At 33.8% G+C, this 17,237-nt stretch overlaps 1 long non-coding RNA gene and 1 other non-coding gene across 2 annotated transcripts; both read left to right on the top strand.

Moving 5' to 3' along the window:
* The first annotated feature begins 223 nt into the window (after positions 1 to 223).
* LOC148878882 (uncharacterized) lies at positions 224 to 3,400 on the top strand. The gene is made up of 2 exons (XR_016105354.1): positions 224 to 412; positions 2,752 to 3,400. It is a non-coding gene; the product is annotated as an uncharacterized LOC148878882 (long non-coding RNA).
* Positions 3,401 to 16,715: 13,315 nt separating this feature from the next.
* LOC148878883 (U1 spliceosomal RNA) lies at positions 16,716 to 16,874 on the top strand. Its single transcript, XR_016106069.1, has one exon. It is a non-coding gene; the product is annotated as a U1 spliceosomal RNA (small nuclear RNA).
* Positions 16,875 to 17,237: the final 363 nt, after the last annotated feature.

A 17,237-nucleotide genomic window follows, 5' to 3' on the forward strand; every position in this document is an offset into this window, starting at 1 on the left:
TTTTATTCTTGCCTCCTTGTGGGTTTGACCCCTTCTCACCACGTACTATGTTGTTTAAGGTTATGTGAGGATTGAAAAAATTTACAAATCTCTAAATTAATGCCACGGGTGTTTGACGACGCATCCCGGACACGCACCACCTATCTTCCCTTTTGTTTTTCACCAAGTCTTGAGATAAAGGACCTGAAACGAGATCCCTCTCTCTCTCCTCCTCCATGTGTCTCTCTTTGTTCCATCTCCCTATCCTCTTCTCTCTTTCTCTCTCTCTGTTTCTTTTATATTAATTTCTTCTTTTCAAGGTTCTCTTAGGGTTTGAGTACTTATTTGGATTGTGCTTCATTCAGGGATTGTCTAAATTGGCAAAACGACATGCAGAGCTATTGGTTTTTTGAAAAGTATCTTTGGCCATCTGGTGGGTACATGAATGTTTTTGTTTTCTTATTTGCCTTTATTTTGTTTAATTTCATTATGTTTTCTCTTACAAGGAAAAGACGGTTTACTGATGACAGAATTGCTAAGGATTGCACGAAAATGAAGGATAATTCAGTTTTGTATGGATTTGCCTTGGAGATGTCGGTTATTATTATTTTTTTTTCTTTTTTAGATGGTTTTGCATCTTTTTTTCTCTAACGAGGTTGTCTCTAGTGTCATGATTGTGGTTTTTCTTGGATTTGATGGGATTGGCTTGCATGTATATATAGTATTTGGTTTATGCGTGTTAGGGTTAGTCATATTAATTACCCTTTTTTGTTTTTATCAAGGGTTTAATTAGCAGGTTTTCAATGACGAAGTTATTCCCTGCTGTTGTCTTGGTTGTGACTTCTGGTGTTCAATAGGGTTTGGAGACTTATAGTTTGGTTAATCCTATTTGGCTTAGAGATGTTGATTTTACCCTTTTTTTCTGATATTTTATTACTGATCTTTTGTTTGATTGTTCATTGTCTCTTTTTTTTTTTTTTTTTTGCAAAATGGGTTTTGTTCATGGTTCAGCTATTGATCAAGCAGACATGGGTGCTTTTTTTATGCTATCAATTTGATGTTTGTGTTGGGGTTTAGCAGTGGCTTTGTTGGTTTCAGTGGTGCTCTTTATTGCACGGTGACAATTATGTTTTATGGGTGGTGGTTATGTAGGTTATCCAAATGTTGACTGGGTTAACTATTTTGTGGTGTGAGAGTGGAGGTAATATGGTGGATTATGTGATTTGTTGCTGTTGTTTGGGAGTGGTATGGTGGATTGTTGGATTGTTGACCAAAATGACTATTTTTTGTGTGGGAGTGGAAGTTCTTTGGTTTGATGATTTTCTACAACTATTTGGGAGTGGGAGGTGATTACCAGAGTCTGGTCTATTCAGAGCTTGATCGCTGGTGATTGGTTTGAATCCTGTGGTGGTTGTGGGGGCTACCGGTGTTTGGTTTGGTTAGATTTTAAAACCAATGTTTGTTTCGTTATATTTAAAGTGTCATCCTTTTTGTGATGTTGTGTTTATTAAATTTATGAATTTTTATTTTCTTTTTTATTATGATAGGAGTTTAGTCTGTTGTTATTTATTTATTTATTTTTTTGTGTTGTTGTCATGCTTACCAAGTTAGTTTTGTATATTTTGGTTTCTATTGTTCTTATTTTTTTGCTCAATGTTTCCTTTTGTGGTTCAGGTATGTGGTTTTTCTATTTGATCTTTATTTGGTTAGGCTTTTTTTTTTTTTGCTGCACTGGTTAGGATATTAAGACATTTCTTTGTTTGCCTATTTTTATGTTTGGTAATTAAATAAGTACAGCAATCATCAATTGTAGTTTACACCAGATTTGTTACTTCCATGGACTTCAGTAAATCAATAAAATTGCTCCCATAGGTAAAGAAGCACTTCCCATGCTCATATAATACAAAATTTGTGCCTTCACTTAGAAAGATGTTTTTTTTTTTTTATCAAACATGTTGCTTCCTTTGCAAATTTGACAAAGGACCCAACCTATATAGGACACCCAATATTGAATTCCTGTCTACAATTTTTTAAATCAATGGTTAATTCTTTGCTATATATACAATATAAGTTTCATCAATGGCAGACACACAACAAGTTGGTTGGGTTTTTGGAAGTTTTAAAGGAATAACACCTCTTTATGTTGTTACTATTCAATAAGTTGGTTTTGTTGGTTTCTAATTTTTCTTAGTTGTGTAATTGGATTCATATTTGTGTTTTTGAATCTCCCTACCTGGCCCAATATGAGTGTTTTTTTTTCTTTATTCTTTTTTGCATTTATTCTATTTTCTTAGAAATGTGATGTGCTATTACTTGGGGATGTTTTTGAAAATGTCTTATTTTGGGTATTTCTATCTTTACTTATTTGTTCATAATAAATTAGAAAAAATGAAAAACAAAAATGAAACATGAGGTAGCTAGACTTACCCGTAATAGTTCCAAATGGACAATACTAAATAGAGCACATTTTGGTTTAAAAATTTCTATGATAAACCAATAACCAGGTGAACACTTGCAGAGTTAGAATCTCAATTTGACGATAATTTCTATAATAAACCAATAACCAGCTCCCTTAAGCTTATGAGAAGCAGGAGTTTTATATTTATATCATTTTCTCTATCACATTTTTTTGTAGATATTTAATGGTAATTTACAGTTTTCAGTTATTTTTCTTTCATGGCATAGATTTGCGGTGAGCAATATGTAGAATGTTTGGATGCTTCATTATTATTGCCATTCTAATGCTTTATGGTTTGTATGTATTGCAATTAGCTTTCAGTAGAAGATAACCATAGACCTATCAGAGCTTAGGTACTTGGAGGATGAGGAGAAGATAATTTAAGGTGCAACCATGGGTTAAGTTGTAGGTACCATTTTCCAGGTGTCGAGAGAACCGTTGCATTTCCTAGACTGAAGACCATGAAGATGACGGATAGCTATGGGCTGAACTTTGCTTCAACTAGAGGAGTTTATATAGATTTGGAGCAATTGATACAGAATTACAGGACGAAGAGATTTTGATAAGGAGCAAAGATGGTGGTTTTGATGTTGGACCTCCACAATTACAATTGGTGTGTAGTCTCCAATTTGTAATGTACAATAAAACAGTACAATCCAAATTAAGTTGCTCTAATACTAACTTTGCACATCATCAATTTTCTTTTATTTGTCAATTTTATTGGAAATTGCACATCATCAAGGAAATTGGCCTCTCACCAGGAGCTTGGATATTGGGCTTAAATGTATTATGGTTTTTTCATTATTTTTATTTACATTTTCTCTTAATCCCTTAGGACATGATATTGGATATTGGGCTTTCCCGTGCATGCACGGGGCCCCACTAGCGTGTGTGTATATATACACACATGTTATATATATATATTAAAACAAAGAGGTCAAGAAATTTCCTCCTTTTTTATTCCATGTCATTTTTGAAACAATCAATGAGATGCACTTTCCCGATAACCTAAATAATATCTTCTCCTAAAATTTATCCTAAACTACCTCCCCTAATTTATCCAAAATTATCTTTAATTCCTATTTATCTCCACAATTATCTCTAATTTAGTAAAGAGTTTTTTTTTCTAAATTATCTCTAATTCCTATTTATCCTCTCCCCTACTTTTTATCCATATCTATCTAAAGAAAATTTGGATTGAAAATTTTAAGAATTATTTAAATATTATAACAAAATTATATAATAACTTTAAAATATTTATTAAAAACATAAAAAATAATTTTATATTTTTACAAAATATATCACGAAATTATGTACTAACAATTTAAATTATGTTTCTTTAGATTATCAATTTAATGCTTTTCAAATATTTAATAATATGTAATAGCTTTAACTAAATAAAATTCAAATAACAAAAAAAATTAAATATTTTATAGATTATTTAAATATTTATTAACTAAATATTTATCATAGCTATATTTTAAATAGTTAAAATAACAAAATCATCTGATAAATAATTTTATGTTTTTACAAAATATATCACAAAATTATGTACTAACAATTTAAATTATGTTTTTCTGGATCATCGATTTAAATGTTTTTCAAACATTTAATAATATGTAATAGCTTTAAATAAATAAAATTCAAATAACAAAAATTTTAAATATTTTATAGATTATTTAAATATTTAAATAACTAGACATTTAACATAACTAGATTTTAAATAGTTAAAATAACGAAATTATGTAATAAATTTAAAAGATTTCTTTAAAACAGAAAAATAATTATAACATAATATTTAAATTAACAATAATAGTAGTCATTCAAGATTGAACAGACACTTAAAAGAAAAGAAGAAAAAGAATAAGAAAAGAGGAGGTAGAAGAGAGAGAGAGAGAGAGATTTTGAGAAAAGAGAGTTGGTTGTTTTGAAACAACCGTCCCACTCTTAAATTTATATACATAGTATCATACTTATAAAAGGACTGAATTGCTTACATGGCAAGGTAAGATAAAGCTGAAATCATAAAAGACTAATCCTAATCTTATCATAAAAGACTAATCCTAACCATAACTTATTGCTGACATATGAACCGTGTTAGACAGTGTATGCCCTTAGCTCCAATTAGAATGATGTACATTACGACATTTATTGTAAATGAATAAAGTACATATTTGATTCATGTTATTGTGGTGTTTTTCTGTATAATACGCTTAAACTGGATACATATGAGACTCGTGTTAATTTAGAATGTTCACAGCCATTGGGTAAGTCTGGGGAGATTTATCCTACCAAGGCTGACACTAATGTGCCACCAAGTTGGTTGGGATGGCTTGCCTCAGCTGCCAAGGTGAGACCCGAGGTACATGCAGTGTAGGTTTACTTGAAACCTTGAACCGGACCAGAATTCCAGTATTGCCCTGGACCTTGGTGATTGGTGGGCAAAACTGGAATATTACACCTGACCCCTAGACTCAATTATGATACTGCACTAGGTGTCAGATTGGGTTGTCTTTGATATGCCAATCACTGAGATCCTTAGAAGGGGTCAAAACCTAGGTATGTTGGGACAGTTCGAGAATTCATTTGAGTAGGTGATCATAGTGACAGGATCGGCCCCTTTATCGGACAAAGGTAATGATCAGGGATGCACTCTCTCTGATGGAAACCTAAACTGCTGGCAGTTGATTTCAATCGTTGAAATTTGTTTTTGTCAAATATATTTATATACGGATATATACATTTATGGTTTCAAAATGTTTGCAAAAAGTTTTAATTCCTGATGTCCATGTGAGTAGAGAATGCAACACTGTTCCTTGTAGCCGAGGGAGAGGTCCTCTCTTGTCAGGCAGTGTTTGATCATTATGGGCTGAGAGGTTAAGTGTTAGACCATTGAGGGTAATACCTGATGGGCTAATCTTGCATCTGCTCACAGTCCTTAGGTTTTTATAAGGTGGCTTGACCTAGGGACCACTTAGAGTAAGTGTTGGGCGCATTAAGAGACCATGGTGATGGGCTCAGGGGTTCACTGTCCTTTGCAGTGAATTCGGCCAGGCCTTGTAACAGAGGCTAGGTAGAACCCATGTGGTTGATGTATAGATCAATGTTTGGATCCCACACCATACAAGGAAACCCAACTAGTAGTAGTTTGAAAGGTTAGCGAGCACATGGACTTAATGGGCTTAAGGCCCAATTCGAATTGATTTAATTAGATTAATTAAAGCAGGGCGGATCTGGGATTTAGATCAGCAGATAGGATAGGGAGTTATCCCTATCCACTCAGAGAGTCCAGATCCAAATAGAGATTTGGATCAGGAAGCTCCTAATGAGATTAGGAGGGCTAATCTAGATCTGCAAATAAGATAAGGGATTATCCTTATCTCTTAAAGAGAGTCTAGGTCCAAATAAGGATTTGGATTAGGAAACTCCTAATGAGATTAGAAGCTCTCTTTAAGGTTATAAAAGGAGGAGGACGGCGAACCTCCAGAACACAACAACTCAATCAGATCTTAGATCACAAGAAGAGAGAAGACAACAACAATAAGACTGCGCCATCTTCTGCTCTTGTGCCCTCCTCCTATTACCACCATTGCCAGTTTGTTCTCCACTGTAGGAGTGATCAAAATGGGTACTTGATATCAATTTTTGGAGAAAAATTGATCTAAAGTCATGCTCACATACCCTCTATCGAATTCTTGCTAAAGGATTCGGTTCTTGTGAAGAACCACCTGTTGATTCTACTCTACCCTAGTTGTGTCATCTTCAGTGGGAGCTATCTTTGGAGCTTTTCTTGGGTGTGAACACATTTGTTGGGAGTTACTGCTACTCCGTATTAGGTATATCCCTATCTTACCTTTTGGTTTTAGATCTGGTTCGGTTTAAGTTCAAGATTGATCTTTGAAAATGCAAGTTTTCTAAAACAGGGAATGTGATTCCCACATGGGAGAGAGAGAAATTTTTGAAATTTCGCCCAACCTACCTGCAGGGTTCGGCCATCCATATGATGGATCTCTCATCCCTTCAAACAATGGGGACCACCTTTGTGGAGTCTACATTATTGTTCTCTATAGTCCCCCTCAAGTCAGGAATAGATGTTTGTCATTCTCAACTTGCATAGATATCTACCTTTAAATTCTTCCTTAAAACCGCCTTGGTGAGAAGGTCTGTCAGCTGCATGTCGGAGGTGATGTATGGAAGGCATACTTCTTAAGATGTAACCCTCTCTCTGATAAAATGTCAATCCACTTCAATATGCTTAGTTCTGTCCTGTTGTACTAGATTATGGGCTATATTGATGGTAGCCTGATTATCACAATACAACATCAAGGGTTTCTCATAAACAATACCTAACTCCTCAAATAATGATCTCAACCATAGAATCTCAGCTACACCATTTGCCATGGACCTATATTCAGTTTTAGCACTGGAACAAGAAACAATATTTTGTTTCTTACTCCTCCAAGAGACAAGATTACCTCCAACAAAAGCAAAATATCCAAAGGTAGATCTTCGATCATCAACACACCCAGCCCAATCAGCATCTGTGTAAACTTCTATCTCCATGTGATTATTATTCTTGAATAAAATGCTTCTGCCTGGGCATCTCTTCAAATATGCTAGTATCATCTCAACTGCAAGGAGGTGAGTAGTCCTAGGAGAGTGCATATACTGACTAACCACATTGACTGCATAACTGATGACGGGTCGAGTGAGACAAAGATAGAAAAGTTTTCCAACTAACCGTTGGAACATAGCTTTATCTTCAGGGGGCTCTCCACCCTTTGCACTGACTTGTGATTTTATTCAATAGGTGAGTTAGCAAACTTAACACACAACTTTCTTGTTTCTCCCAATAGGTCAAGAACATACTTTCTTTGAGAAACAAAAATCCCATGCTTGGATCTGGCTACCTCAATGTCAAAAAAGTATCGTAGTTCTCCCAGATCTTTTACCTCAAACTCTTGATGAAGGAGTTGCTTAAGGGACTCAATCTCACTATTATCATTTCCTATTACTACAATACCATCCACATATACAACAAGCAAGGTTAAGGAAGAACCCATTCTCTTAATAAACAAGGTGTGGTCTGACTAGGCCTGTACATATCCGAACCTTTCAAGGGCTCGTCTGAATCTATCAAACCAAACTCCGGGGAACTGTTTTAGTCCATACAAGACTTTGTTTAACCGAAAAACCTTCTTTCCTATCCTTGTACTATAAAATCCAGGAGGTAACTGCATGCAAACTTCTTCTTGCAAGTCTCCATTGAAGAAGGCATTTTTAACATCCATTTGATACAACGACAAGAGTAACTGGCTGTAAGAGATAATAGGACTCTGAAAGTGGTCATCTTTGCTATTAATGCAAAAGTTTCCAAGTAATCAATACCATATGTCTGAATAAATCCCTTTGCAACTAATCAGGCCTTATACCTTTCAATAGAACCATCAGCATTATGTTTCACAGTGAACACCCATCTACATCCAATTGGTTTCTTCCCTTTACGCTGATTAACTATCTCCCAAGTATTGTTTCTAATGAGGGCATCCATTTCTACTTTTATTACATCTTTCCACTCAGGAACTAACAAGGCTTCTTATATTGTTCTAGGAATGGGAATTTTAGCAATGAATGCAAGAAAAGACTTGGAGGGAAACAAATGTTCATAGGACAAGAACTGGGAAATGCAGTGAGCTGTGGATGTGGTGCAATGACGTTTGCCTTTACGGACTGCTAAGGGAAGGTCAAGGTCATTCAATGAAAGTGAAGGCTCTATGGTGGAAGGTCTCTCATTTGTAGTATCTGATGAAGAGACTGTGGTACCTGGATCTAGATCTGTAGAAGGAACTAGGGCTGGTTTGGATTGTTGATGACCAATATCAACCTGCCCCCATCGTCTGTGATAGACTCTCACATCCCTGCACCTCTGACAACCCTCCCTATTACACCCCTCTTCACTTAATGGGACAAGGTAAAAGAACTTCTGACGAGTTAATCCCAACCTCACTACTCTCCCACTGAGGAGAAACCCTTAGATAATAGGATATATCTTCAAAGAAAGTGACATCCATTGAGAAAATATTTTTTCAGAAGTAGGTTCATAGCAGCAATATCCCTTTTGAGTTTGTGCATAACCAAGGAAAATACATTTTGAGGACTTAAGATCAAACTTGGAACGATGAGGGCCAAGAATCTGAACAAAGCATGTACAACCAAATGTTTTAAGGGGAATGATAAACAACTCTTTATTAGGATATAAGAGGGTAAATGAATGTTTCATGTCAAGAACCCGTGAGTGAATCCTATTGATGAGATATACTACTGTAAGAATAACGTCACCCTAGAAATGTATAGGTACATTAGAGGTAAACACAATGCTTCTGGCCACCTCCAATATGTGTTTGTTCTTTCTTTCAACAACCCCATTTTGCTGTGGTGTATGAGGACATGTACTCTGATGGATAATCCCATGTTCAAGCAAATATGAGGCTAATGGATTTGCAAAATATTCTTTCGCATTATCAGATCTAAAAATTTTGATTTTGACCCCGAATTAGGTTAAAATCATCTGATGAAAGATCCAGGTTAATGTTGGAACCTCATCTCAAGAACGCATGAAATAAACCCACGAAAAACAAGTATAATCATCAACAAATAATAGAAAATATTAGTACCCCCCCATGGCAGTGGTATGGTAAGGTCCTCAAACATCAATATGCACAATTTCAAAGGGAATATTACTTATATTATTACTTAATGAATAGGTTGTCTTGTAGTGTTTTGCAAGTTCACAACTCTCACATTTCAAACTAGACATCTGGATAGATTGAAATAAACTAGGAAATAAACTCTTCAAAGCCCGAAAAGATAAATGACTCATCCTATTGTGCCAAAGCATAGCCTAATCAACAGACTAAGAAACACAAAACCTCTTAGTCTCACTATCTTCCTAATGAGAACTCCCTCCAAGCTGATATACTCCATTTGCCTCACGGCCAGTCCTAATCTCCTTCCTTGTCTCTAGATCCTGAAAAACACATCAATCCGAGAAAAAGGTTACTAAACAATTCTGGTTTTTTATAATGCTATTAACTGAAAGAAAATTAGTACTAAGCTTAGGAACATGCAAAATCGAAGATAAGGAAATGGCATTAGACAACTTGATGTCTCCCTTGCCAGAAATAGGAATGAGGGAGCCATCAACAATGGACACTTTGTCTCTGCTAGAAGATAAGTGATAGGTAGTAAACAATGATGGCAAGCCAGTCATATGGTCAGATGCTCCTAAATCTATTATCCGTGAATGTTCTATATTACCTGTAGTTGAGGCATGGTGACAGAGGTCCGAATACCTGAATGAGCAAAAGCTAAAGTGGGGGGTGCTGATGGTGTTTGAGGAGGTGGAGCTGAATTACCAACTTCATTTTTCGGCTGAATTAGAGCAACTTAAACAACAACTAGGGTGTCTATAGGAGTGCCTTTTGTGCTAGATGAGATTGTACTATCAGTGTTAATAGCCATATTTGCATTCCCCTTTTTGTTTATGAGTTTTGGTGGAACTAGATGTGGATGCAACACCTAATAGGTATCTTTAGTATGTTTAGGTTTCTTACAATGCTCACATACTAGGTCCTTCTTAGCTTCCTTCTTCGTGTCTCTTTCATTATTACCCCTAGATTTTGGCTTAACTACTGCTAGAGCGGATTCAAAAGGCTGTTGCTATAGCATAACTTTTCTCCTAGTCTCTTCGTTGTGTACTAAGGAATAGGTTTGGGATAGAGTTACACTATCTTGTCAACAATTTCTCTCACAATATCATATTCAGAATTTAGATCAGCCAGGAACTCAAACACTATTAGTTTCAATCTGCTTCCTGTAAGTCCGTGCATCCTTTTAACTTTCCCATTCAATTGATTCAAGGTGGTCAATTTCATGCCACAGGGATTTCAAGGTTGAAAAATAAACAGAAACTTGTTTCTCACCTTGCTTGAGATTTTTAATCTTACTTTCAGTTCATAAGCTCTATCAATATTAAGGGGCTGAGAGTAGATTTCTTTCACAACATCTCATAATTCCTTAGTTGTTTTTGCCCATAAGTAGTTTCAACTGATATGTGGCTGCATAGAGTTGCACATCCATGTCATCACCAAATAATTCTCCTGAATCCACTTAGCATAAGTGGGATCCTCCTTAGTTGGTTCCTTCATATACCCTAGAAAATAATTTAGTTTTCCTCTTCCCTCAATGGCCATCATGGCTGATTGAGCCCATTCTAAGTAGTTCGACCCATCAAACTTAATAGTTGTAATACGAAAAGTGTTCTTAGTCATATTACCTGAGCCAGTTCCAAAAACACCCTCCCCTTGGCTCTTGAACTCCATTCTTGGTTAGGGGTTAAGCAAAAAACACCTTCTACCTATTGAATCTGAGAACTAATAGCAGTTGGCCTAGGTTTCAGTAGAACTGGGTACAAAACTCCTAAACAAAGATCAGAGAATAGAAATCTGATACCAGCCAAACTTAAAAAAAAAAAAAAACAAGTCTAATCTCTTTTCTAGACACAGTAATAGCCATGGATTTCAAGGTTTTCTCTTAAAACCCTAGAAGAGAAAAGAAAAAAAATTCTATATATCCATACCTCACAAATTAAGTTATCCTTGCTGCTAACCTTAAGAAGGAATAAGACCTTATCCAGAAATTTCTGAAAAGAATTGATCTTGTTTCAAAAATCTTCCTGAAATTTTCATCACCAACTTTAGTTTTGCTCAAAACTGATCTTGATTTTGATCAACCCCAGAAACTTTTGAAAACATAACTGATCTTTGAGAAAATCTTCTTGATCGCCAACTTCAGTCTTGATGAAAGAACCAAAAAATCTGATTGACACCTCCAATCTTGATCAAGACCTAACCTTGATCACTTAATTCTTCTCCGATTCTTCCTGATTACAAGGAACACTTTCCAATCCTTGGATAGTTGCTAAAGACTTCTTGTAATCTCCAAGACTCAGTCGAATGAAAAAAAATCTTTCAACCCTAAATAATTCTCATGTGGTTGGCTGAATTAATTCCACATGAGGAAACCTAGATTGAATGCTCTGATACCAAGTAGTTGTTCAAGATTGAACAAAAACTTAAAAGAGAAGAAGAAAAAGAATAAGAAAAGAGGAGGGAGAAGAGAGAGAGAGAGAGAGAGAGAGAGAGAGAGCTCAAGATTTGAGAAAAGAGAGAGTTGGTTGTTTTGAAATAGCCGCTCCACTCTTAAATTTATATACACAGTATCATACTTATAAAAGGACATAATTGCTTACATGGCAAGATAAGATAAAGCTGAAATCATAAAAGACTAATCCTAACCATAACTTATTGCTAACATACGAACAGTGGGGACCACCTTAATGGGGTCCACGTTAGTGTTTTCTACAATAATTTATTATATTACAAAATTAATAATGAAATTATGTAATAGTAGAAATTATGATTTTATGGATAATTAAATTCCATAAATAACTAATACTTTAAAATTTAAATATCTTACATGTTATTTAAGTATTTAAATAACTGGGTATTTTAAATAACAAAATGCCTAACGTAAATAGATTTTAAATAGTTAAAATAAAGAAATTTCTGAAAAGTATAAAAATAATTATAACACAATATTGAAATTAAGAATAATTTAATATTTTTACATAATATTGTAAATAACTAATTTCACTTATATCAAGTAAAAATAAGAGAAAATAACTTCAAAAATTTAATATTTATTAATATAATTTTAAACTCTTAATCTGTATTTATTATATAATTATATACTAAAATTAATATTTATTGTATTTTGTAATTATTTATATTTTTTGTGATATATGTATTTTTCAATGACAATGTATAAATTTATTTTGTTTTGTTATTTAATAGAAAATTTTCAATAATTATTGGAGATTAAACTACTATTAGTGAAATTTTTAAATTTAATCTATTGTACTTATTGTATTTTTGTTATAACTTATTGATTAATGTTTATTAGAGATTAAACTATTAATTGAGATTATACTATTTATTGACTAAGTTAATATATTTTTAGTACTTATTGTATTTTTTTCATTATCAATATATTATGAATAATTATGTATTTTTGCTATAAATTTTCAATAATTATCAGAGATTAAACTATTGTTATTTATTAGAGATGAGACTATTAATTTAGTTGAAATTATGAGTGTTCATGAGTTGGTTTGGTTCGGTCGTAGGTAGGCTATTTGGCCAACCAAATTGACCTGGTCAAGTTGGGGAGTTGGTCAGCTGAAACCAACTGACCTTTTGTGAAAATCGACCCACTCAAGTTGTGTCGGTTTGGGTCGATTTTTTCGTTTGGTCAGTCGGTTCAAAGGATTTAAACTTAAAAATTAAATTAAAATTTAAAAATTATAGTGCAATTATTAAAAGATAAATTTAAAAATTAGATTTATGATATAAAACATTTTAGGCTAAGAAACATGGGAAATTTCCCACTTTTATATATTAAAAATTATATTTAAAATATAAAATATTAATATATATATCCATGGTTAGGTCGTTCAATTTTGGTTGATTTACAAATGGCCAAAGTGAAATTGATTCAACTTGGTCGAATTGGAAAATTTTAGAACTAAAGCCAACCTAAAATACTAGAAAACCAACCAACTCGTGTTAAGTTGATTGGATTGGTCGGTTTCATCAATTTGATGAATAAACCTAACTGAAATTAATTATTGTTATTTTTGTATTATAAAAATGATTAAAAGTAGTATATAAAATATGAATAATTATTAATTATTTAAAAAGTTGAAAATATAAAACATTTGTATACTCTCATGTGATTCTATTAGGGTCATTTACTAGAACACATCTTATAGTTTTACATATTTACTTAAACTTACCTTATAGTTTTTATTTTATTAAAACATCCCAAATATTTTACAACTTATTTACTTAATCAACCTTTCATTAAGGATTGTTTGTTTTGCCATTAGGTCCATGATTTTTTATTCCAAAAATACCCTTAACACTTTTCTTTTGTATAGAAAACAAAATTAACCAAATATAGCCAATAGAGTGGTTGCCCATGTCTTATAAAGGGCCAAAATGGTATTTTTATTTTTATTTTCTTTTGATTGAATTTATTTAAATGAACATTAGGTTCAACATTGTCATTTTCCACTATCATCTAATGGTAGATTGATTAAATCCATTGCAAATTATAAGTGGTGTTTTAGTAAAATTTTAACTATATGGTAGATTTTAGTAAGTCCATGAAAATATAAGGGGTATTTTAGTAAATAATCATTTCTATTATTTAGCTTTCGCTTAATAAATTCCGTGCATCGCACGGGTCCCTGCTAGTTGTTTATATATAATAGTATATAACTCACCTACTCATGTTGGGCCATGCTAGCTCGTGAGTGTGGGCTGTGCTGGCCTGACCCGCAGACCTAAAACCCCAAGCCTGGAACGACCCATACAATTGTACCGGGCTGGGGGCGGCATGGCCCAATTTACACCTCTAATTGGGGTAACCAATACTTTATAAAAAATTTGTTTTTCATGGCCCCATTATAACACTAATCGAATGTGAGGTTCTTGCAATATCGTGGGACATCAACTTACATGCTCATCTTTACTAGAAAATGAACGAGGCCTTAAAGTTAAAATGGAGGATAGGAATTCATGGTTTGCCACACCTCATAAGTTTTTATTGGTTTTCTAGTTTTATTTATCAAAACCTCCACTTATGATATAACCACCTATGTATTTTGATGGATTCCCTCACTTGTCATAGGTGGGGTAGGCTCAACTTGTCTCAATCAAGTGTATGCACACTCTAATAAATGGTGCTCTCTTGTGCCTATAAAGTGTGTTTGTATATCTATACTAGGGGTGTAAATGGATTGAATTCGAATCGGATCAGGCAATATCCGAATTCAAATCCGATTAAAAAAATTTCCTTTCTTAAAATAAAAGTTTCCTTTCTTAAACACGTGTTTACCTACTCAAAAAAATAAAGTATGAGCTTCCAATGGTAGTTACCTCCACTCTCAAAAAGGTTAATAGTAGTTACCTCCACTAAAAAGAAAATAAAAAACAAAAACTCATTTCAAGTAATGTAGGATCCATAAAGTGGATTATTATTTAGAAATAAAACTTGATTTAATCTCTTAAATTAAATAAGTTTATATATAAAATATCAAATAAAATAATATCCTAAATTTACAACATAAAAAATGAGTTTCAAATAAAACTTATCAAAATAATGAATTAAAAATATCAAAATACTAGCTCCATACTTAGTATGGGGCGGTCATTCTCTAGTAATTTTAACAATATAAAACCTATATTTCTAAAACTAACATGAAAATGAAATTATTCCACAATTTAAGTGGTAGGTAAGTAGTTCAATCATCAAAGTTAAATGGGTCAACTCATAATGTCATAATTAAATAATAAAATTTAAAAATATAAAATATAAAATTATTCAAAAAATACAAGAATTTTGTTAAAAATTTTGGATACATCTCTAATATTATATATTCATCATATTAAACAAAGATAAGTGTAATAATTAATAAATATTTTTATAATGATAGAAATGAAATACACAATTTAAAATTGACCAAAAAACTATTTTCCTATTTGGGTGGTGGGTCAATGGTTCAAACTCTTATGTTTATGGGTCAACCCATGATGTCATAATTGAATAATAAAAACTTAAAAAAAATATAGAGGCACAAAAAATACAAAAAAAAAATGCAAAAACTTTTCAGAAAACATTTGGGCGCATCTCTATTATTACATATTTATCATATCAAACAAAAATAAGTGTGATAACTAAGATATCTTTTTAGGACACAAGAATAAAAATTACGGAGAAATACGGACTGATCCAATGCAGATCTCTGATTTTCACTGCAGAGCTATAAACATTTAAAATGTCAAAAATCCCCACTCTACACACCAATGTCCGCCTGTGAATTGGCATCAATTCGGAGCTGGCACCCACCCCAACTGTACTTTGGGCCTAAAAATTCTGACCCTAGACTGAACCGTCCTTCTCCCTAAAAATTAAAACCAAATTGAAAAACAAAGTAGTCTTTTCACCTAAGTGGTAGGTCAGCGCTCCAATTAGTGGGCATTTCGATATTAACAATACTAAAGTTGTTGATTAAGGCCCTATTTGGGATGACTTCTGCATTTGGGTGACTTGCATTAACGGCCTGTGGTTGTTGAACACCAATATTAGCTTTTGGGATTTTCACCAAACACAGCTTCTACGATTCCCATGTGGGACTCAACTCAAAATGCCATAAATTGCATCCCAAAAGCCCAACCTAACTGGCACTAACTGTTGTGGTCCATCCCATTAGAGATGTTGTTGAGCCCATCAAATAATCTATGCTTCATCAAATGTCTTGTTTGTCTATGGGCATGTAAATGTAGTTGTAGGGTCTTTTATTGTGCTAACCGGGACCGGCTAATATTCCATCAACGTCTTGTTAATGTTATTAGCTAAGGTTAAGTTTGAGAATACTTAAAAATAAGTGCTTATTTTTGAATTGGGATCACATCAATAAGCACTTTATTTACATTTGGGAAATAAACCTGAAATAAGTGTTTATTATGAGAATAATTACTTATTTGAGAAGCTCAAATTTTAGGCTTAATTTTTAAGTGTTTATTTCCTTTTTGGCCTATCATAGCCCAATGCATCATTTTAAAACTACTACCCCTGTTTAAAATAAGCTTTTTTTTTTTTCACCAAATGTTCATATGTGCTTATTGAATAAGCACTCCCAAACGTATCCTAAATTTCAAATGTACAGATAATCAGTTCATTTAATTCAAGCTGTGGCCATATCTATAAATTAAAAGCTTTGATTTTATTGTTTCAGCGCAGCGCAATACAGTATCGAATCAAATGTGGTGTGACCGATAATGTGTTCATAGATCATTCATGGGGGAAGATTTTGTTTCTGGTTAGGACTTGTCTATGCGGTTTTCTTTGGATATATGCGATTGATGTAGGAGACTGGATGACTCCTCCGGCCCTATCGGATGAGATCCTAAGCCTATTTTGCTGCCTCAGATGAGATCTCTTCTGTTGGAGTAGTAAAAGTTTTGAAGGGGAAGAAAAGAGTTAAAATGGGTTTTTCTTTTCTAAGCTCTGGGTTAGAGTCCCACATTGGATAGATATGGAAGGAGAATGGAACGCCCAAGTTATAAATGACGATGAGAATAGAATGAAAAGCATATTTATCTGAACGGAGTCAGTGGGTGATCAAGAGGGCCCATGGCTTAGGCTGGCGACCTCCATTGCACTAGGAAGGGGTGCCCGCTTAACATCTTGTCAAGTGAGAGAGTGGATGTCATAATTTGTGGTAGAGGGGATAAGCGTTCACTTGGCCCCAGTAAAGTATTTTACTAAAATTTATTTTTACAAAGCGATGGTTACGGCACAGGCCAAGGTGAAATATTAGTACTTTGCCCTCCTGTATTCTTATCCAAAGGAGTTGGATTTTCATGGTGAGTAACGAACCTCGCATATATCAGTTGCAACGCGCCATCGCCATGCATCAACAACATTCCACCTCAATTTTAGCATATTTTAACACTCTCAAAGGATTCTGGGATGAGTTGGCAACATATACCATTGCCCCTTCCTATTCCTGTGCAGCTTCAAAGGACTACACAATGGGCCAACAACAACTTCATCTGATGCAGTTCCTTATGGGCTTCAATGATACCTTCTCCACCTTAAAATTTTAGATTCT

This window comes from Nelumbo lutea, chromosome 1 (assembly GCF_056320005.1).
Source record: "Nelumbo lutea isolate HS-2025 chromosome 1, American lotus-T2T, whole genome shotgun sequence".
Lineage (NCBI taxonomy): Eukaryota > Viridiplantae > Streptophyta > Magnoliopsida > Proteales > Nelumbonaceae > Nelumbo > Nelumbo lutea.